The sequence below is a fragment of the Ornithodoros turicata genome, chromosome 6, assembly GCF_037126465.1.
Source record: "Ornithodoros turicata isolate Travis chromosome 6, ASM3712646v1, whole genome shotgun sequence".
Lineage (NCBI taxonomy): Eukaryota > Metazoa > Arthropoda > Arachnida > Ixodida > Argasidae > Ornithodoros > Ornithodoros turicata.
In genome coordinates this window covers 71,810,177-71,833,961 of record NC_088206.1, presented here as the reverse complement: position 1 = coordinate 71,833,961, position 23,785 = coordinate 71,810,177, and the positions used below count along the sequence as shown (strand labels likewise).

General features: G+C 46.4%; 1 protein-coding gene across 4 annotated transcripts in view; it reads left to right on the top strand.

Annotated features, from left to right (window-relative positions):
• The window catches only part of LOC135397289 (uncharacterized), a 96,011-nt gene that overhangs the window by 49,942 nt on the left and 22,284 nt on the right, over positions 1–23,785 (top strand). The window lies entirely within an intron of this gene.

Below are 23,785 nucleotides of genomic sequence, written 5' to 3'. Positions count from 1 at the left end.
CTTTGAAAATATCCAGAAACATAAGTTGAACTAGCCAGAGCTGTTTAAAATACTGCTCCCCGGCGTCATAAACTTCCTTCAACTTTCTTTTGAAGTCTCCGCCCGCAGGACTCGTTTGAACGCACTGTTTGTATTCAACGCAGGCGTTTAAGGACTTGAGGGGGGGGGGGGGGGGGTCGGGAGCAGGTGGCCACCACGTGTATTTGGACGAGTCCTTTGACGACGCGAAATTTAAAACCCCTCGGGAGAGCTTTTTAAAAGTCGTCGCCTACATCGCGTGAGTCTGACGAAGTGTCTAGTACAGCGACGTCGTGTACTGTTGAGAAGGGTGGTTGTTATCCGTGTGTACACGAGTTTCCCATTTGCAGGGTGCTGTCTGACTCGCATTATGTGAGAGGGATATACCGGTGCTATACGCATATAGGGGAATGGATAGGGATGATGGATACATGTAGTACGAAGTAGATATGGGCGTTCTATCCGGAGAACTTTATAGCTGGTATCGACGCAAATTTTGTGACATCGAAGTTAAATTTGTAGCGTTGTCGAGCATTCGCCAGTTGCGGTGACTCCAACGCCACGCTGAAGGCGGAGAGGTAGAGGTCACGTAGAGGACATTCGCCAGTTGAGGGTAAGGGGTAGAGTGATCCCAGCACCAAATATTTATACTGTGCCATGAAGGTTTTTCATGGGTTTCCTGGCACACATTCAGGATACGTGTCGACGCAGTTGTTTTTCAAGTCTGCACAGGATGCTGTCCTTTTTTCCCATCTGTGCACCGCTTATAGCAACAGTCGCGTCGTAGTGCTAACGCGAAACTTTAAGAACAACTATGAAATTTTGCAGGACGTGTTCGAAACGTACGAAAGAAAATGCTTGCGTTGCGATCTGCAAGAACGCATACTTATCCTCCTTTCATTTTTCCTCACTTCCCTTCCCTATCCATTCTCGTCCGCGTCGCTGTTGCGAACGCAGGACGAAGACGGGAACGCTTCGTCACATTTGTCCGCATGTATCGCTTTTACATCAAAACCCATCAACCCTCACGTACCTGACAGTCATTCCCTCGCATCGCTCCTTCTCCCTCTCTTCCTATCCGCGTTCCAACCGCTCTTCCTCCTCTTCCATCACATCCCTCTCTCCCTAACCGCGTTCCTACTCCCCTCTCCTCCTCCGCCCCCCCACTCCCTAGCAATCAGTCATCACGCGCTTCATCCCCGGCATCTCATTCATTGACAGAATGTCCGCATCCTACAGACCCTCGGGAAAGGGACACAATGTGTTTTCCTTATATTACTAAGAGCAGGCGCGCCACGCTTTGGTGAATGTGGCAAATGGGCTTGATTTCCGGTTCCGACGCTGGATTTTCGCTTCCGTATCGCCCTCCTCTCTTTTTTTTTTTTTGGCTTCTTTTCTCGGTTCCCCGTCTTCCTTTCCTAGACCTTCCATCCCGGGTTCTATATAAGGAGTAACAGAGGGGGGGCCTCAAAGTTGCACCAGCGGCAAATGGCCCTAATGCACGGGAAAGCGAAGGTTTCTGTTCTTTCTATTCTTCCGGGTTCGAACCATGGCGCTTTTTTGTCTGCGTAGTATAAGAACTCGAGGTGCATTCCTCCGGGGTCATTTCGTTCGGGAGCGTTGCGCAATGCGAGAATTGGAATGTTCGCTCGTGTCGTCTTGTTTTGTGTGGGAGGAGAACTAGGCAGCGGTATTTAAATGGAATGCGTCGGAACCGTTCGGAGTTGAATCGTTCTGCTTTAAAGGGTCGACTCGTATAGGCGTCGAACAGGTCGCGTAAGACACGCGCGTTTATTTATATTTATGGGATGAAGCGTATTTGAATATGCGCTCGCTCACTGTTGCTAACTGTGTACAGTCAACCCTCGATTTATGAACCTTCGATTTATGAATTCCCTCGTTTTATGAACACGAGCACAGGGAACCAAACTTTTTCCATTCATTTTTACCTCGTTTTATGAACCTCGATATTCGAATAATGAACGGAATTTCTGGGAACCAACTAGGAGTTGCCCAGCGTTTTTGCCCTCATGAACGGGTCGTTCCACGGTCAACAGAAACCTTCAAAGGGATTATTCCGTGGTCTTATTAATGACGCCTGAACGGACAAAACGTTTTCCAGGTATTGCACCATCGGTTCTTAACCCCTCCAAATCCGAACAACAAACGGGTTTTCCGGGTTACATCTCTCCTCTCCAATGAAACAATTTAGTATTGCATAATAAACAGTGTGAACGCGCTAACGTCTGTTCTATGTGAGATTGATACAGCAGAAGGCATGGTCAAAAGCAAAATTACACAATATATGGCATTATAAACACAATATCAACTCGGAAATACTGTTCCATTTGCTCGATAGTACTCAGTTAACGGAATTTTCCATTTATGAATCCCTCGATTTATGAACGGTTTTTCGGGGAACCGAGGGTGTTCATAAATCGAGGGTTGACTGTATTTATTGCCTCGCGTACTTGACCCTCCCGTTAACCTCCTTCCATTCATTCCTGCTGTTATTCCCGAGTTCTCTTTCACTCTCTCTCTCATCCTCCGTATCTTACGCACTCTCTTTCCCACTGTAACGCGCTCTCTCCAGCATAGCACCTATCCTCCTAAAGTCTGCGGCGCTCTGGCCAATCTGTGCGGCTTTGCATACAAAGGGCACGTCTCTCTAGGGGGTCTCTTTACTCTGGAACACTCTGGAAGGAACGCTGGTCTAACGAGGGCCCTTTAGGGAGCCTGGAAGGTGCTGAGATTGCTAAGTAGATCCCGTGATCGACTCGGGAGTGGTTTATTTGTTTCCCTTTCCTACTACATAATGGATTAGAGTGCTTGGCTCTTGAGTCCCCCTGTGTGCATATATTGCTCCCAGAAGTCGCGTCAGAAGAACGGTCAGGTGCAAGCCCGAGCATAAAGGAAGCTGGTTTTAATATATACAGGGTTCGCAGAGATAAAACGTGTGTTTGGAAGCCGAGTTATACATTGAATGATGTATTACTGTAGAAGCGGTTTTTTTCGCGCGGAATTATTTTTCGCGTTTTTCGCGCACACCTCCAAAGTCGCGAATTTAAGTTCCCGCGAATAACTCTGGTCATATGAGGGTGAAAAGCGTTCGGAGTTCGACGCTATACCGTGACTACCTGACCCCTCTATTCCATGCAGCGTAGGCAGTTTAAGCAAGCGCAGAAGATTGTCTTATCCCATCAGGCAAGATGCAAAGAAAAGAAAATTCATCATGCTTTTGTTACTCCTATAAACGCTTTGCACTATACCACGAAGCCGGAACATGCCTTTCCCCGCATTATCAAAACCAGATCTTATGATAGTACCACATCTCAACCGAACTGTTCAGTGCCGAAAGTGATAATTAATAAGAACTGCTAAAATGAACTGGCTGACCTGCACACGACCAGTACTATGGCCTCCTACAGGGCCTTTCCTCCCATCGCTGTCAGGAGAAGAAAGGAATAGACCCAGAATGCCGCAATACACGTGAACAACGGATGTCTTAGTACGTGCCAAAATATGCCCGAGTATTGACGGCGGCACGATATGCAAGAGCAAAGCACTCCCGGAAACCTGTGTCGCGAATTTAAGTTCTCGCGAATTAATCGTCAAAGCAGGTCTGGTCGAAAACGCGAAAATATTTTCCACGCGGAAAAAAACCACTTCTACAGTATGCGCTAAAATTTTGTGTAATTGAAACTTGGTCCAGTTCTTTGTAAAAAAAGAAAAAAAAGCAGTGGAAATTAAAGAACGCTGAGAGGGCATCTTAAAGGGGCACTAAAATGCAAAAACAAGTTTACTTCAGATTACGTTACACGCCATGTTAATTTCGAACTTGTTATCATAATTCAAAACTTTGATTCCGTTACGGAACTATAGTAGAAATTCTACCGGGCTCTTTCTTGCTTCGGCGCTGAGCAGTGGACGTCGTTTCAGCTCGTCCATCGGTGCTTTTAGTTCATGCTGCGCGTGCACGCGCGTGCCACGCCATGCAGATAGCGCCGGTGGAAAACATAGTGGGCGTTGTGAAACGAACTGGCGTCGCTGTCCGAAGAATACGAAGATAAATGTTGTCAGCGGAACATTCGCGAGAACCGCTGTAGGCTACAGCTCAGTGAAGGGGTATTGAAAAATAAGTTTTTACGCATTATGGCGCGCATATACGGAACACTACGATCGGACCCGTTCCAAATCCACACGGCCACGATAGGTACGATAGGTAAGCGCGCGCTTCTCCTGCTGTCTCATTGGATGCCGCCAATCTTTGCATCTTGCAATCTGTGGATCCCATTCGTTGCCGCAAAGGACGGCTTTGTTTTCATTGCGTTTTTCTTCTAAACGGTAGCGCTGTGTGAACTAGTTTTGCTTGCATTACACTAATTGAAACACGGACGTTCGTTTGAGAGCAAGTTGTTTTTGCATTTTAGTGCCCCTTTAACGTTTCCAGTGGCCAAGCCTCGCGTATATACGACACACTTGCTTAGTTTCGTAGTAGCCCAAACTTTGTTGCGACTTGCAGTTCCACCCAAGTATAATATGCAGTTCTGTTGTATCACTTCTATAGTAGATATGCTTCCCAGAGGTAATCGCAAAGCCCCGAAGATCCCCGTCAGCTAAAGAAAATGGCGGAATAGGGTATTGACGATAGGGAGTTTTGGAGAATCGTAAGCGCGCCCTTCGATTCCGGCTCCGTATCACCGTCAGCCAATCAGATATCAGCGATGGGACGTCACCAACCCAAAGGAATCGGGCGATTGACCTATCACGTTTTCCGTGAAATAAGGGTGAGCAGGCAAGCGAGCTGGTGAAGGTTCGACGAAGGCATACCTTGAGCTTGAGGGAACGATAACACACGAAGAAGTAGACATTTGAGCCTCGTCTTGTCTACTTCTTCGTGTGTTATCGTTCCCTCATGCTCAAGGTATGCCTTCGTCGAACGTTTTCGGAAACGTTACCGTGAAACTTCTACGTTCTCCTAAAACTCGCTATTAGGGAGTTTTCGGGAATCGTAAGGGCCCTCCGTATCGCTGTCAGTTCGTCAGATATCAGCAACGTGACGTCATGCAGGCGTAATGTCAGAGTGGCTGACGTCACGTTGCTGATATCTGATGAACTGACAGCGATACGGAGTCGGAGAGCGCTTACGATTGCCGAAAACTCCTTAATAGCGAGTTTTAGGAGAACGTAGAAGTTTCACGGTAACGTTTCCGAAAACGTGGTAAGTCAATCGGCCGATTCCTTTGGGGTGGCGACGTCCCATTGCTGATATCCGTTCATTGCTGATATCTGATTGGGTGACAAACGATACGGAGTTGGAATCGGAACGAACGGAACGAACAGGAACGAACGGTTTTTTATTCGAAATTTGCTGGAACAAATCTGGAAGCTGGAAATTTTTTACACTATTTTTTTTTTAGCTCCGGCGCCTACCGTGCGGACAAAATAAGGTACTTTATCTTGGCAAACCGTACACTTTGCTTCGTTCCTCATTAGTCCCGCTATTAGTCCTTACTAGTCCTTAGTCCCGCACGGGAATGTCCAAACTTGAAAAAGCTCGAGTTCAAAATTCCACCGCATCCATAACGCTACGAAATTTTGCGACATATGGAAGTTTGCCTTCAAGACGACGACAATGCGTTCGTGAAAACTGGCTTTCCACGGCAGTTTTTTTTTTTTTTTTTTTGTGTGTGTGTGTGTGTATGAAGTGCAGTCATACGTACGCTCGAAGGCATCGCTAATGCTTGGAGGGAAAGAAAGGGTACGTGAAAAGAACCCTTTGGGAACGCTGATGACGCTTCACATCTTTCGTGGCTGGATGATGATCGCCACGTTGGGTAGAATGAAAACTCTTCTCTCCGCGTTGAGGCATCGAAGAACGTTCGGGAATTACTTGCACGATTCGTTGGCCTGGTTTTGCCTAGAGGCACCACCACCACCACCACCACCACCACCATCACCACCACCACCACCACCACCATAGTATATATCGCGCGTTACGAGATAACAAGTACAAGATGAGGCCCTGAATTTCTATTTTAACCTCGTACACGAAAATGGACGCTGACTACCACTTGATGGTGCCGCAAGCGCCAGGTGCTTGCGTCTTGGGCTGCAATTTGTGAAACCCTGTTCTAAAACTGTCTCGCGTTGCCTTCGTTTGCGTTCGCCGCACACCCCATTTATTGGGGTGCGCTAAAATTGCGCCCTCTATTCTAAAACTCCGTGTTTAGAGAGTTTAAAACCTTTAAAACTCGCTCGGCATTACGCAAAACATCCGGGTTCTCAGCATGCGCGGTGACAACGTCTTATTTCTTTGGAGCCCCAAAGGGGTTAGGCTGCGTCTACACTTTCCAACTTTATCCACCAACTATGACCAACTTTTGCAGTTGGTCCGACTCGGCCGACACCACCACGAACAATTCGAGTTGCTCCGAATCGGTCACCCGCCGAAAGCTTCGGAGAGTTGGCGGTGTTCTAGCCAATCAACGAGAGGAGGAGCTTTGCTACGTGACTCCCGATGGCGTCATGTGATTTAGTTCTTTGCCGTACTGCCTGATGTGTCCATCTTTCTTTCTTTTTTTTCTAACAAACACCACACAAACAGGAATAGGCAGCATTTTTTTAAAGATAAGTGATGATCTTTTGGCGAAATAAATTGATTTGGGTTCGAATAATGGCAGTTGAAGAAAAACGCACCGTCAGGTGGATTCGAACTCACACCCCCCCGATTGGCGTAAAGTTGTTTGCGGGTGGAGCTACAGGGTTGGTATGTGGGAACGCGGCCTTAGGACATCCCATCCTCAAACTCTCCTTGAATATCTTATTCCTCATTCGGCGCCACGTTTCGTCAAAATGGCAGAAGGACATGCTTGTTTGTATCGTCGAAAAGCAGTTTACGAGTTGCAGAAACTTCTCTTCCCGTGCGCACCTCCTTGTCTCTTTATTCTTCGCATGATTTCTGGGTCGTTGGGGGAATGATTTATGTTCCCTCTTCCCCGCGTAGTAGATATCTCCTTCCTTCGTGCTGTCAGCTCGATGGTCCACGTTTTGTTGTTGATGTCGAGGCCCGAGTGATGTTTCATCGTATAGTGGCGAACAACTTAAGCGGCTTAAATAGGAAATTGTTCTCGGTACGTGTTTCTCGTATAGCGGCCGAAAAAAAACCTGTAGCGTCAGTGTTTTCCGAGAACGAAGGCCCAGTTACGTCCTGGCTTTTATGAACGGTGCGGAAGTGACTTTTTTTTTTTTAAGCTTACGCGAGGTAATTAATTTCACTTTTTTCTTCTTCTTGGGCTATGTCATAATTATCTGGTATAAAATGTATTCATTTAGTTATAAATGAGTTTGTATGTAAAGTATGTACAGTCAAACTCCTTTATAGCGAACACCTTTTTAACGAAAATACCACTACAGCAAATTTTTTTGCGGTCCCGCTGGAGCCCTATAGGTCCAATAATGGACATCCTTTTTAACGAAAATACCTTTACTGCAAATGTTTTTTGCTGTCCCCTGAGTTTCGTTGTAAAGGAGTTTGACTGTATATAGATGTAATGTAGGCTATAGAGTTTACTCACTGACGTCACCCCTCCAGAGGGCACTAGCTTCGAAAAGGCGAAATCGCCGCCTTCATGAAGGTCCCTCGAAGTTTCGTTTCGGTTTTCGTTTGCTGCCACGTGCTATTTAGATGACTATTAACGTAGAAAACATGGAAATTGCTTGGATTGTGGTACAAGTAGTACCCACACAGCACAGTAGGGTAACTTTGAAACGTCAAATGTACGGCGAATGCGATGTGGGTGAAGGCTTGGATACTCAAAACTTGAGGACCTACATTGTGGCGCGGCAAATCTGCTAGCGACAGTGGCGGTCTCCTGCGGATGGGACGTGCGAATAAACCCTATACGAAAATATACGAGGCATCATCTTCGCAGCATTTCGTTTCGATCTGCACGTGTTTGTGTACATAGCCGGAACTGTATACAGTGAACCCTCATTATTATGACCATGGTCGTTGCCGAAAATTTTGGTCATAAGGCGGAATTGTCATATTAACGGGGGGGATTTGCAGAGGTTTCACTGCATTGTTCCCCAGGAGTATGGTCGTAAAGCGCGTATGTCAGATTATCGGGGGTCATATTAACGAGGGTTCACTGTATCTATGTCCGACAGTTATAACAACGTTGCCAGGGGATTACCTCCAAACTCATGGTATAGGCGGGAAACCTGGCATCTTATCACGCGCTGTGCTGTCGGAAGTTGTGCGTGTGACGGATGTGGACGCAGTTCCCTCTGAAGTCTGCCCAGGACGCATTTTTTCCGCACGCGACCACTGTCGCTGCGCGGTCCGTGCCACTGCGGAATTAAAACTCCGCCCTAACAACGTCATCTAACTGTCTCCTCTCCGGTAAGCGGGTTGCCTCGTATATAGGGTCTGCTTCACAGGGTGGAGGATTACGGGCAAATGACAGTGCAGGCTTAGCGACCTCGCAGAGAGGCTTAAGTAACCCCGACGGGAGAAATGCACTGGAACTTGTCATTTTCTGAATAGGCTGGTACAAAGTGCTTTCGTACAACTCGAGCATTTCGTCGTAGACGGAATTAGTTTGGGAAGCAAGTTTGTCTCTGCATGGGAACCGGGGATTTCTTGTGTGTATATACTCTGTTGAGAAATATGCGTCCGGATGAATATTTATACGGGCCCTGCATGAATATGCAAATTACGGGATACAAGCTGGCTGGTTCGCGCGCGCTTCGGATACTCATATGCAGCGTGGTGTGACTGTCTTTTTGACAAATGGATTTGATACTTCGTGTAAGGCCCGTTTCCGCACGATCGTGTTTGTCGTCCGTTTGCGTCAAAAACGGAACCTGAGGGCATTCGGACCCCGTGGGTTCCAATGGGTCCGTTTTGGCTCCGTCAAAAACACGGAGAAACGTTCGTGTAAAAGTCTGTTTGCGATGCGTTCTTCAGAGTCTATAATAAGGAAAAAAGGAGCGTGTCTTTACTGCTTAGCATGTTGCAGTTTTTTAGAAGTTAGATTACATGAAAGAACTGATGTTCTGAGGCTGAGATGACGCACCCTGGAAGTCGCTGAAAAGGCGTGTTAGCCTTAACTCAATTGGTAGAGCCCTGGACCGGCAATCCAGAAGGTGTGGGTTCGAGTCCTGCAGCTGGCTAACCTTTTCCATAACTTTCATCTTTCATCAGAGGTTAGATTGCCGACCTGAAGCTTGTACCCCTATATGCGACCTATATAATCGTGCTACTCTATATACTATAAGGAATGTAGTTGGCCGATCGGAAGTATATTACTCCAGGACTGATTATGAGAGCTTCCAGTTCTGTAGCATGCGTTTGTGACTCTGACCATTGCTCCATGTAAACGCTCTGTATTGGAATTGACCGCTAGTATACGGCATGCATATACGGCCACGGTTGCACCAAGATGATAACGGATGAACAAGAGACAATTGATGTTCTGAGGTGTGTTAGCTGGACCGGTAATCCCTGGACCGGTAATCCAGAAGATATGGGGTTCGAGTCCCACAGCTGGCTAACCTTTTCGGTGACGTTTCAGTTAAGTGGCAACTGTCATACAAGCAACAACGAAGAGTACCAATTATTGCCTTTTTTTTCTTAAGTGCCACGCTTGAGTGGAAACCTGTCAGCACCCAACGTCTGTAGCCTTGTCACATTTCAGCCTTGTCTGCTTATCAGGAGGGACTACCTCATCTTGACCTTCGTTTGAACATCCGTCTCGACCTTGGTTGGACGATCAATCCTTATTAGGCTGTATAGTCGCCTACGAAGTCATCCCACGAAACGAGGTAAATCGGGAACCTTGCGTCGAGAGCTATCGAAAACTTCATCGAAGGCTGCCGCACTTGGCTGCATTCCTGTACACTTTGCTGATATTACGGAGCTTCGTCTTGTCTCTACGTCATCGTGCCGAGTATCCCCAGCAAACACTTCCCGCTATGTGACCTTACACCAGGACTGCCCGTCCTGCTTTGACGGACGTCCTCCTTGCTCTCATCGATTTAGAAGTGATTGAGAAGCATTTTAAAGAGGCGCTGTAGGACACGTGATATCGATCTGATATGGATTGCGATATTGGCGTGGTCTACACACCGATGTCAAAGAGGGCTGCAGAGACCAAGATGCGGTCGATGGACAAGTCAGCTGTTACCAGAAACGGTATATGGCTTTCAAGGTGTGACATACCAGTTACCGGTTTTAGATAGGAACTAAGTTAACTGTAATTAGTTACAATCGAGGGTTGCATTTACTTTTTAGGCATTTACTTTAGGCGTTTCCGTTTTAGGCAACCGTAACACAACTAACATGCCAAGTTACCTCCACTTGGCAATTGTAGCTGTAACCTTGTTTCTAATGGTTTCCTAGTAGTTACAATTAGTTACAATCGAGGGTTGCATTTACTTTTTAGGCATTTAGGCATTTACTTTAGGCGTTTCCGTTTTAGGCAACCGTAACGCAACTAACTTGCCAAGTTACCTCCACTTGGCAATTGTAGCTGTAACCTTGTTTCTAATGGTTTCCTAGTAGACTAGATTCTAACTATGGGACCTCTTCGTGTCCTACGTGATTTCATCTATGTATGCATGAATAAAAGAACATGTCAGTATCGTATCAGAACCGGATACGTTTCCAGAAAACGCTCACTCACTGTAACTTAGTTTAATTACTATTCGCACCAGCCAGCTGTAACGGTTGCGTCGTTGATTTTTTTAAAGTTACTTGCCCATGACTATAGTGAAGACTAGAGGCGGTGAGATGGAATGCCACCAGCCGACTGTACTGTGTGGAGGTTTTCTTTCCAGACAAATAGCCACTCGCAGCTCCCCCAGAAGTCTGCCCAGGACGAACAATAACCCCCCCCCCCCCACCACCACCATATTTCATTGTTCTCTGCCGTCCACGCCTTAATTTCGCTCAGTCCTCCCGCGATAAACACTGTTTCTGTCGAATCCAACGGAATCCGAATCCGACACGAGCCAAAAATAAGGGGGAACAAAAAATTTTTCCCCGCAGCATATACCTTCTCTTTGCAGCATTCAATCATTCTGTGTTATCTGACTGGAACAGTTGCAGAGCCCATTTCTCCCTCTCTAGCTCTCCTCCTTTTTCTCTCTCTCTCTCTTATTCATATTCTGTCAAACTTTTATCCATGCAAAGTCCTGTCACTCCCCCTCTCCTTCTATTTCTCTCTCGCATCACCGTCCGCCCGAACGTTCTTACAATTTAATAAATCGTTCTCTGGTGCTCTCCGCTACGAATTCGGGGACGAGGAAAGGAAATAGACCTTTGATTTCCGTTCTATTCAAAATTATTTCTTTTAATTTCTCCTCTTTTTAATTTTTTATTTTTTTACATATTCCTCCTATGTCGTGCGGTGAAGCGGTCCTGGACGCGTATTTTTTCCTCGAAATGCGTGCCGCTTTGCGAACTTCGGTTCCGAGAAATTTTGGATGGGGGTGGGGGGAGAGGGGGTTCTTTGTGTGTGTGTGTGTGTCATCCCTTCCCGCTCGTCGTTCCTCCCCTTCCTGTGCAGTACTGCTGCTCTGGTTGCTAGGCAACGATGTGAGAGAGGGGATACTTCCGGGCATCGATCCGGAACTAGAAGGTGGGGTTGGGGGAGGGGGGGGGGGATAAAAGAGGATCTGGGCGAAGTTTTATCGCGCTTATTGGTGACGTGCGCAATGTCGAAGAACCTATATGTTGGATATCTTGCGATTAAGTGTCAGTTTATTTTTATTTTTTTTTAAGTTTCCTTCGAGCTTTTTCTTTTCTTTTTTGCTTGATTTTGATTTGTCGTCAAGAACGTTCTTTGGACTGGGAAAGGCGCATTGTTTTCCATGTGATGAAACGTTCTGAAGGACGAGTTCCACGTTAAGTTCTGCGTGTCCCATGCTTCGATTGCTTCATGTTAGGTCTCCGTTGGCTTTTGACCTGGCCTCAACGTCCATTGACTGCCCATTTTGTCACCTTGATACTGTGCGGTACTAACGAAGAAAACAAAAAAACGAAAAAGAAAACGTTACGAGCTGCGGATAATGGCCTCGTCACTCTCGCTTGCGTCTTCTTTTTTTTTTTTTTTTGCCAGGCCGTTACTGTTTTTGCGTCAGACCGTTGAAAAAAAACGAAGAAGAAACGGTGACCTCACGCGGGCACTGTTAATGACGTCACCGGTACTTAACGACTGACTATCTGCCTCTGCGCCATATGGAGCTTCAACCGTCAAGTTAAACGACAGCGGTGAAAAAAAAAAAAAAAAGGCTGGCTAGGCTCGTGCGATAACCCGTTATTAATGCCTTCACACTTGATAAGTTAATCGCTCATTGCTGACATTCTCTTCGCTGTGATGTATGGCTTCCAGGCTGGAAAATTACTGACAAGAAAAAAAAAAAAAGGTGGCGCGACGGTTGGGGAGGGGACGAGGGAGGTTTGACCGACTACGGCTGAGCAATCTTGGGTATAGGCTTAACAACATGGAGGCCCTCTTTCCCGTGTTCTTTTCTTTTTTTCGTTTTCCCCCGTTTGATTAGCTCTCCTATGGTCTCTGGAAGCCTGCTCCCTATATTATTATTATTTTTTAATGTTCCGAGTTAGCGCCGCGAAGCAATTGGGGCTATGAGCGGCGCGCAGACGTTGACAGATGGAGAGAGGACAGCAGGAAGGATTGGGGGGGACAGGGGGGTTAGTATGCGTCCTGGGCCGACTTCAGGGGGAACTGTGCCGACATTCGTCTACAGGTTTTTTCGGCGATTTTAATCCGAGCTCCAGCTAAATTAATCCATGCCCCATAAAGTTTGCATGGCACGTGGATTAATTCCGATGGCACTCGGATTAAAGTCACCGGGAAAACCTGTAGAAAGTATTCGGAAAAGCCAGGGAAAACCTCAGACAGCACAAGCGATGACGGGTGATTGGCGGCGATGACACTCTCGATTTTTGACTCTTCAATTTTTTTTACATTTGACGCGCAACAACAACAAAAAAAAAAACGGTGAAAACTTCAGCGCAGCCTTGCGGTAGGATTCGAACCCAGCACCTCTGTCTTTATAGACCTGTTGCTCTGAGCCAGGTGGCGCAAGTGAGCAGGAACATCAGCGCCCCAAATTATGCAACACTCCCTAGTTTAGCAGACGACGCGGCACTTTCAAATACACGGTCCCGAGTTGTTCGCAGTTTTCATGAAGCACCGCTTTTTCTGTGGATTTCGTACAGGTTTTGTAGCTTTCCTTGGCACCATACCGTTTGAAACACCATGCAAAACCCGCCGATGAAACTCCTTACTGTTTGGATCCGTGGCCGCTTGGGCCAGAAATGGCGCTGTGCAAACTACAGTGCAACAGCCCTATAGCGTGGCCTCGGCGCTGCAGCTCGGATGAGCGGGATGTGGAACTCTCGCGGCAGCCGGTGATCCCGTTTTCCGATTATGGGCAAGTTGAAGCTCACCCATTTCTTGCGTGCTGACCGTGTATGACTAAGCGTTTACTTAACTACCGTCATCTTTACTTTTTATCGCGTCCACTTATCGCTGCCCGAAGCAGAGGAGGAAGCGATTACGTTGGTCGAGGCTTCCCGTACTTAGTATTCATGCAAGGGTCTGCCCTGAAGGTTAAGGCTTGTTTGGGTATGGGCTTGGGGGGGGGGGGGGGGGGACCCTGAATTAATCTCCTCCCTGCTGCTCCCCAATCTATCGGTTATTGCGTGCAGGGGTTTATGTGATCCTGCGAATGCCGTCGTTTTTTTTTTTTTTTTTTTGCCCGGCATGATTTTTGAGACTGATTATTAAGTCGGGTTATTGATGCGGGATCGGTTTTTATCTCTGCTCCTCTAAGATAGTGGCGGCGATAGGAGTAAATTACTCGGGCTGTGAGTTTTTTTTTTTGTGTGGCCCTTTTTGAAGAGGTCGTATGTGATTAACCCGCGCGACACAACTGATGACGAAGGCGCTCTAGGTAATGTGTGAAGGAAAGTAATTTGGCTCCAGGTGTTAAAAAAAAAATAAAACATTTCCGGTTGTTATTCGGTCTGGCAAGAGTGGAGACGTGGAACACGTTTTGACAACTTCCTGTCGTGGCGGCCGTCCGTTGTGCACTAGCTCAGGCTCTCATAGGTTTTCACCAACGCCGATTTAAACTTTTAAGCCAAGATCAAGCGTCCCTTAAACTCGAAGTTAGCCGTCAATTCTTTGTCCATAACGTTACCTAGTTACGTAAGGTGAATTCCAGTAACGCTAGCTATAACGTTAGAGAAAGAGGGTTGTGTCGTAATTTCAAAAGGGACGCTTGATCGTGAAACTGGCGCATAGTGCTTGCGTATAACGCGTGCTACGTAAATAGGCCGCATCAACGCAGATACGCGCGCATATGCAAGTCGTTCCTCGTTCGTACACACCAGCGATGGTACATGATCATAAACACTCGCAGAGGTAAGGAAGTTGATTGTGTATTAGGCGAACCTCCTCGTATCGTTGCCCAAGGTTGGCCGACAAAACAAACCTTGACTCGAAGCAACGATACACGATGTCCTTTATTTTTCGTCCTCACGCGGTGGGAGGGGGGGCTGCGTAAAATCTACGAGGTGTTTGCTAAGGGGGGGGGGGGGGGAAGAAGGTTCTCTACAGCGTGGGCTTCAGCGAGGGCGACGATCATCGGATGTTTGCGCAACCTCTATCTGTCGGAAACCTGTCTGGATGCGATCCAGCCGTTGGTGGCGTCCCCTTTACGTTGTGGCCAGTTCTTTCTTTTCCTTTTTTTCCTTTTTTTTCTTTTCTTTTCTGGCACTATCGTGGTCGTAGAGCTCTGATAATGCCTCGTGAGTTCTATCGTTATTGTTTACTGTCGTCTATGCTTATCGTACACCCGCAATGCGTGTATACGCGTTTTGCATGACTGAACTATACTCTGCTCCAAATACTTAAATGTCGTTGGGAGTAACTTAGTATCTTACAGACGGATTTAAACATATTAACCCCTCAACTAAAAAAAAAATGCACCGAATTTTATAATCGAGAAAAATTTTGTACAATTTATTTCTGCTATAAGAGAAAGACTGTAAATGCGTCCTAGGCGCAAGTTTCGACCATATTTGAAGCGCACGTAAGAAAAACTCTCGGGTGCAGAAAAACACGCCGTGGGTCATAGCTGCCTCGCGGTGTAAAGTCCCGAATGATCGCTTTCAATGCACGCGTCTCTGCAAAACACCCGATGGAGCAACTGGTGCAGTGCCGTGCCACTAATGACGACCCGTAGCCATTTTCCGTCACGCGCAAGTAACGGTCTTCTTCGCCGTCGTGTATATGCCAACATGAAATATTCAGTTTTATCGACTCCGAGCCAGTCCCGGAGATGGTGCTTTGTTGCCCCGCATGGCATAAAGGAATTGCATGCCCCGCAATATTATTGCCTCTATTGATTCGGAAATGTTTCCCCGAAGCCCTAGCGTTGTTCGGGAGGAGGGCGACTGCCCTAATTTGCTTATACAGTGCGTGCTAGTAAAGGTGGAATTTTATAGTCCTCTTCGTAGCAGTCACATATTTTATTCAGCCACCGCTTCTTCGGCCCAGGTGCGCATGCTGGTCCTGGCCAGTTTTTTTTTTTCTAATTTACCCTGCTGTGTCTTCATGTTTTCTTTTTGTCAGTTTTTTTTCGAGGTTGAAGGTCATGAGGTGACTGCCTTACCGAGATTTTTTTTTTTGTGTGTGTGTGTGTCTCGATGTCTTTTCCTCTTTTCTTTTTTTTTTATTGGTGGGCGGGGGCAACGCATGTTGATTGGCTTTTGATGGATGTCTGGATCGCGGATTCGAAAGCTTAAGAGTTTATTTCTGTTGTTCCGTGTCGCTTAGTGGTAGTAGTAGCAAGCCTGATGCTGGATATGTATGAGAAGGAAAAAAAACAAAACAAAAAAAACATCGATTTGCTGAACAATCAAATTATCAACAATCAGACTATATAAACTATCGAATTATCAACTGTCGAACTATCAAATGCACACACACACATACGTGGCTCAAAAACACTCGTGTCAAAACTATCGTATAGTATGGCCAGTGAATATCGCTGTACAATTATTTTAAAGTACACGAAACGCGCGCTCTTTTTCAAATATCAAACTTTTTTGTTATACGTATGACGTTCAAAGTTTTGATAACTGTCGAGTGGACTGTTGCATTATCTTGTACTTTTTCTTTTGTAAGAAAAAAAAAGCGCAAAAAGAAAGCACGAAGCTCCATCGTTATTTCTCGAGAACCTTACAACGAACAGTACCTCTACTTTCTTTCGGGTACGGCCGCAGTCTAAATTCGAGAAAACACGGTATACTACTCGCCTAAGGCTTTAAGACTGCGTTGATGCTGCAGCGAAGGATAGGAGTGTACTTCAGAGAGAAATTTTCTTGGATCGCCTAGCAAGATTTTGTAAATAAATAATTTGACGGCCGGGCTGTTTCCTGGAGACAGATTAAAGCGATAGAGCACGTCTTTGAGAGCGGACTGGCTAGAGTAATGGCCGGTTTTCCCTCCCCCTCTTCTTTTTCCTCAGTTATGGATGGGCCTCCTGGGAGTTTCTTTGTAACATTTTCTACGTCCGTAGTAGAACTCTTGAAGTAGCTCTGGGGATTTTTTGACCGTAAGCTTCGGTCGAATTCTGTGCATCATTCAAAGGAGTCTGTTTAGATAATGCAACATCAGCGCGAATCTACTGAATCCAGTTCGTGCTATACGCGTTCAGGTAACGGGATCGAACCCCATCGGCGGCGCTTCGGTCCGACGATTTACCCCATTGTTTTTCGGAAGACTGTCCGAAAGGATCTTGACACACCCCAGAAGTCTGGCCATTACTCCGATATTAACCCCCCTCTGTTTTGCACCTCTTTCCCCCTTTCCCATTTGCGTACATTTCTACGCGGCTTATGACCACATTTGCTTCGCGGTGCTAACGTGGGATTAAATGACGAACGAGTCGGAGCCGACCAGCGGTTTCGTGCAAGTATTGAGCATTTCCCTGCTTGTCTATTGTGACCACTATATTTTTTTTTAAATCTGACAGTCGGAACTTGCTTTCGAACAGAACTATATTACCGCTCTGGAATTTACTATCTTTTAACACCCCGTTAATTGTGAATGAATATCTACGCAAGATACCGCTGACAACACAACGTGACAGCAAACAAGCACGGTTCCCATGTCTTGTCTTGACTTCCGGCTTCGCTTTCGGATTACTGATCGCCCTTCTGCAACTTTTCTTCATAGCAGCTACGCCCGCGCCACCTATAGATGTAGAAGATCTGCTTAATGTCTCCTCTCACTCCTTCACTGCGTAGACACATAAAGTAGGGGTGTCGTCTGCATCAGCCAATCGCCTCAGACTGTCTCAAGCACAGGCTTGCTGTGGCTACCTGTGGCTGCGCGTACGGCTGGTGTCGGCTAGTCTCCATGGATACCGCCGCCGAAGCACAGTCGTTGTCGGCGGACTCTTAATTGTCACGTGACGTTGTTTAAGCGATCAGGCTTTCTTTGTCTATAGGTGGCGCTGGTTGTGCAGACGAGGCGCACGAGACGAGGTAGCGTGCCTAAATACTAGCTCCCTCTGCATAGGGTGAAGACAACCGCGTCGTCTGCTACGAATTTCCGCCATCTTGACTCCCACGCACAGCTTCCGATCCGCTAAAAAAAGTGAAGCTGTACGCGTAGCTACGCGTATAGCTTTTAGAGTTTAGACGCGACATTTTAGAGTTGAGTAAATGCGTAGCAGAGAAGGTTTGAAAAAGTTGGTGAAATCGATACACAGCATTCATGCATGGTAAGCGTGGGCGTCAACATGGCGGCATTCGCTTCTACAAAGGGTGACTTCACCCTACATAGGAGCTAGTATTCAGGCCAGAGCGTCGAACCCAAACGCTTTTCGGTTGGTTTGGGGTTCCGGTTCGGCCATAAAGGTTCGATTCCGGTGCAGCTCCGGAGTTCACATATGTCGGTTCGATTAGCCGGTTCGGCTCCAAGATGGCGCTAGTAATTACTGTTCATTTCCGGTTCACTTCCAGCTAAAAATTACGGTTAATTCCGGTTTTCGGTTTCGGTTCCGGTTCCGCTTCGGTTCGACTCTCTGATCCAGGGTGCCAAAGACGAGGAATCTGCCTGAGCAACAGAAGAACCGTTCCAAACCTTCCACGCTTTTAATAACCTTCCATCCTCCCTCATAAATCATGGAAACAAATGGACCGGACAAGTCTCGTTATTATTCATTACTTTTCTATCATCCACAGCGTTTATTATCGTTACGACAAACGAGAAGAAAAAAAAAATTGTTTTCGCCCTGCCCCTCGACTCATTACGTGTTATTACTTTGCACGCTTAGCTGTTTCGAAAGCCACCGTCTGGAAAGCATCCTGTTCTTCTTGCGAAACTTTGTTTTCTTTAATTCTTTCAATTGGAAACAGTGGAAGTGTCTGGGAAGTGACAGACGTATAGACTCAGCTCGTTATGAGTGATAAATAGTCACTTAGCAATATTTGACAAACGGAGCGGGACGCGGCTAGCACGTGCCAGGGGTCGTGCCGGTACTAATTAATATATTCTAAAAAATTAAAATTTACTTTTATTTTATTTATTTTATATTAAATCTTAAACGTTATGGCGAGAAAGAGCTTGTGTTCAACTACTTCTTAAGTGTGACGAGCATGCATAACCTCTTAAGGGATGTCATCTTTTCTTTCTCTCTCTCTCTCTCTCTGAATCGCTCACTGTGACTACATCATTCGGCGGCGGAGACATACCGCTGTAACTGTAGCTCTTACGTTGTCTCATAGTATCGTGTTGAGCGTTTTCGTAACGGTTATTGTTGTTGCTCTTTTTCATTTACAGCACTTGCTCTAATAAACGCCACTAAGGACCTTGAACTTTGAAGTGCTTCCCTTCCCTTCGACGTATCACCGTGCCGCGAAACCATATTTTCAAAGTCAACAACGGAAACCTTAACACACTTCTTGTGTTTGACCTCCTATACTAACTACCATTCCTGGTGGGGCGGTCATTTCGGCGCACAGAATGCATTAGCACATTTGGCGAAAGAGTTTCCCAATAACGGTGAGAGCGCATGCAGCGAGCCTGATAGTAGTATAGGCGGCAGGCAGCTATCTGTGGGGAGCCCTTGCGTTTGTGGGCCAAGGCTCTTGCGGAGTCTCCTGCTGGGTTTCGCGAGAAGCCTTTTCCTCCTCGCACGTCTGTTCAATGTTGCCCCCACGTTCTGGAGCGCGTCTTATGTTTCCGCGGTCATCGTGTAGTGCAGGGATTTATGGAAGGGGCTAGTTGTTTTCTAGGAGTTCCGAATGAGGGTCTGTATTGAAGCGTTGGTATGGTGTTGCTACTGTACTGCGAGGGTAATGTCGCGAAGCTGGCTTTCTTCTTCCATGGTTAGTGACTTCACCGACCTCAAAAGGAGCTCTGCAGGAAAATATTTCCGTGTATAACGCGCGGGACCTCTTCGGAGCACTTTTTTTTTACTGTATAGTGCGCTCGTTATCAACCGGAAAATACGGTAGTACGCTTGGGTTTTACGCTGACGTACCCCAAGGGATTGTGATTGTGGATTGTGATATGCGTGGCTCACGTGCATCATGCAGACATTGTACTGTACGCCAGAGTATTGAAGGTAAAATAGCCTCACAGAGGTGAGCAACGTTACAGCTGACGCCCTGGGGAATGTACGTCTTGGGCCGGCTTCTAAGTGAACTGTGCCGACATATATGTCTGAAAGAGTCCGAGTAAAACACAGCAAAAACTCCCAGACAGCACAACCGGCACCGAGGTTCGAACCCGGGTACCTCCCATGTCTCGGTGTGACATGGTCATAATGACGTCAGCTGTGAGAGAGCCTCGGCCGTTCCTATTGGTTGTAAGCAGGTGACGGAGGCTGCCTGACGGGCCGATGCGCCTGCCACGTGGGACGAAGTGCCAGAACCCCTCTAAATTTATTGCACTTTCATTTCTGTATTTTCACTCTCGTCGCGATGACCACGCACTTTAGAAACTTTTTTTTCTTTCTCCGCGCCAACTATTTTCGGTAGAGCCAGTTCGTGGGGTGGGGGGGTTGTATTTTTACTCTCATTCAACCTTCTCGGAGAAGGTGGGAAATGAGTATTTAGTCCGAACATGCTGCGTAGTTTTACACCTCATCACTCAACATCTTTCACAGTGCACGGACGCCTCTTGGTCGAGAAGGTTTTGCACGTCACTTTGTGCACCCGATTCTGGAACAGTAGAACCTTGCCAGAAGACCCGTGCATTGCATCACCCGGCACCGTCGCATTAGGGTGTTTTAGTGCATCGGAAGAACGCTACGAAAACGATACGATGAAGCAAGTTATCAAATCCAAGATTAGCAATGTGACGTCACCCGCTCCACAGAAACAGGGCGATAGGCTTATCGTGTTTTCGGAACTCTTGTCGTGAATACATTCTGGTGTAGTAAAACGAGTTATTAGCGAGCTTTAGTACATCGGAAACCCAAGCAGCAAAATGTACTGAAAGTCGAGTGCAATAGGGGTAGGCGGAAGGCCTTGAACAGACTCCTGAAACTAAATAACATTGATAATACACATACCGTCCACCCCTATTGCACTCGACTTTCAGTACATTGTGCTGCTTGGGAAGTGTTCACGATAAGCAAACGTGATAAGCCAATCGCAGTGTTTCTTTGAAGCAGGCGACACATCACATTGCTAAGCTTGGATTTGATATAGAGGGTTTTAGGAAACCGTTGATAGCGTGGCTTGCCTCGAGCCTTATCAACGCGAACCAATCAGTGGACGAGAGTCTGAGTCACGCACGACAGCGATTGGCTCCGATAGGCACGATAACCCTACAAACGGTGTGCTAAAACTGCCTGATAACTTGCTTTATCGTATCTTTTCGTATCGTATAGCTGTCTTTTTCCCGAAGAAAGTGGAGCCTCCGCGGCAGCGTCGGCTTTCATAATTAATACTGCATTCTTCCTCAATTATTAGAGACGTCCTTAATTTTTGTTAGTTTCCTCCTCTTTTTTGTGAGGGACTAATATACATGTACTATCTATCGTCTGTCCTGATCCACGGTATACGCTACTGTCTATTTATGCTATCTATCTGCGTTATCAATGCTGTTTATCAACACTAAATCTCTGCATCCGCCGTAAAGTAGCCATGACATTGTCGTTAACTTCTCGTTAACACCCGTTTAAATAGTTTAACCCTCAGTAAACGGGCGTTTTCTATTACTTCCCATACTTTATTATCTGTATCTCGTTTATACTGTCTTTTACTTTCCATTTCCAGCTCTTAGCGTAATCCATCGACATAAATACCCGGCCAGCTGCTGAACCTGGCTGTCTGACAAAAAAAAGACCCGTACTGAATGGACTATAGTAGGCGACGCTGTCAATGACAAACGGTACTTCCGCGCAGACACAGTATTGACGTCATTCCTAATTCATTTACCATTGTCTATTTTGGCTCATTAGCTGTTCGCAGCGGAGGTTAGTTTATAAATAAACATGTTATGACGTCACAAAGAGGACACCCCCCTATTCAAACAGGATGCCATGCGACATCTACACGAATGTACGGTTCACGTGTGCTTTTATGGGGGCGTAGACGTCATGCATACTCAACACTCAACGTAATGAACGCTAACGTAACGTCACCAGTCAACGTTAACGTCAACGCTAACGTAACCAGCGGCGAGGAACGTCCGCTTGTGTGAAAAAAAAAAAATCGCGCTAGAACTAACCTTGCAAGGATTTTTAATAGTTCCGCAGCCAATTACTTACAAGAGTCTCATGTCCTGTCGCCGTGACGTCACTGGCTATCACTTCCGGTATTCGTTGTGTCGAGCAATCAAGGCACGGATTGGAGGTGAAACTTCAGTTTTATCTGATCTCCAAACAATCCTCAATCGCTTTTATGTCCGCTACCCAGGCTCATGACGGGCGGCTAAAGTATACGGTATGCCATGCTTTTGCAACCGTAAAATCGAAACTGTTTGCTAACTTTCATTTTTATATATAAATTTATGTTTCTGAAAAACGATGATTCTCCGCCGGTTTTGTGTATGGCGATAGATGTAGCTCCCAGTTGAATACACTTCTATGGCCTAAGTTGCTCATGCGCCGTAAAAACACCAGTCATCATCATCACCACCACCACCACCACCACCACCACCACCATCACCATCATCACCACCAGTCGTTCCAGCGGTATGCCCGAGCTAGCACAGTATACAGATACAGTAGATGACGGCAGCACAACGGTTTCATCATGTTTAATCGAAGTAAACCGCCATGGGTTTCCTCTTGTATGAGGAAGGAAACGCGGGTTCCTGACTTGCAGGACGACCACTTTCGCTTACCATTTCAGCAAATGTCTTTCACAGACACTGTTCATCTTCCGTCGAAATTTCTCTTCTCAGTACAAACATCTCCGCGTGCCTCAAACACAAGAAAAAGCTACCCACAGCGGTCTCTTTAAATGGCTCGCATCCTTGTCATCATCCTGAATCGCAGGAATCAGACCGTTGGGAAAATACGCATACTACGGAACATAGGAGCAGAATCCTGTGTCTCCCTCTTCCCTGAAACTCGACGAAAGGGTGCCTTATTCGCGTGTCGACTGCCGCACAGCGAATGCTTGCAGTTCAACACAGCTTAACGCGAGTCGGACCATAAAATGAAAACACGCGCTCGCGAAATTCCTCCATCGATGTTTGAAACCGCGCAGAAGGCCGTCTTTGCGTAGGTTGCCAAGGCATTTACTATCATCCGCTACGTCCAGATACGGTGCGATCTGCTGTACCAGGTACTGTTTTGGAATAACACTCTCCGCGCTGTTTGTCTGTGTATACGCGAATTCCACGGAAATCGGCGGATCGAAGATAGTGCCTCTTGGCTTTCGAAAGGGCCTTGCCAGCATAACCACTATTACCCGCTCTGCATCTTCGCCTCCGAAAGCCGTGTATGTACTTTTTATCTGTCTCGTGAAATCTCGCGTATATCTCGCCAAATGCTTGCACGCGCCAATTCAGTCGCTGTAATTTCATTAATTTTAATCTAGAAGGACTTCGAGCACGCGTCTAACCTCTAACGCAGATTACTATTTCTTCTCTCTCTCTCTCTCTCTCTGTGTGTGTGTGTGGGGGGGGGGGGGCATGCATTTTAGTTGCACACAGTGTGCGCGCAGTTTTTCGCCTCTCTTTCACAGCTAGTTCACATTGCACATGTATTGAGCACTACTATTGAAGGGAAGGCTTATTTGTAAACACACATACTAAACTGTTCAGCTGCTAAAAAAGAGAAAACGGGGAACTCTTCTTATTCAATGTTTTTTCTCTTTTCACTCCACTTGTAGTCGTATTTTCTTTTAAATTTCTGCATCACATTTTTGTTAGCAGTTAAAACAGAAGGAAGGAGGAGAAGACACGCACAAACTCGCGAGAAAAAAAAAAATACAATGTAGCAACGATTGAAACGCTCTTCCCGTTTACTTTTAATAATGTTAAAACGCGCGTGATGGAAAGATGCGTCATTATCCGCTATACATCTTTGGAAATGAAGGAAACGAGAGAGACATAGCGTTTCTCTTTCGCTGTGTATGTATCTATGCATGCATGCATGAATGCTACATTTCAGGAAAACTTCTGCACTCCTGTTTGATGCATGCGTAGCCTACTTTTCCATTTCTTCATCGATTTAGTTGCACTTAATATCC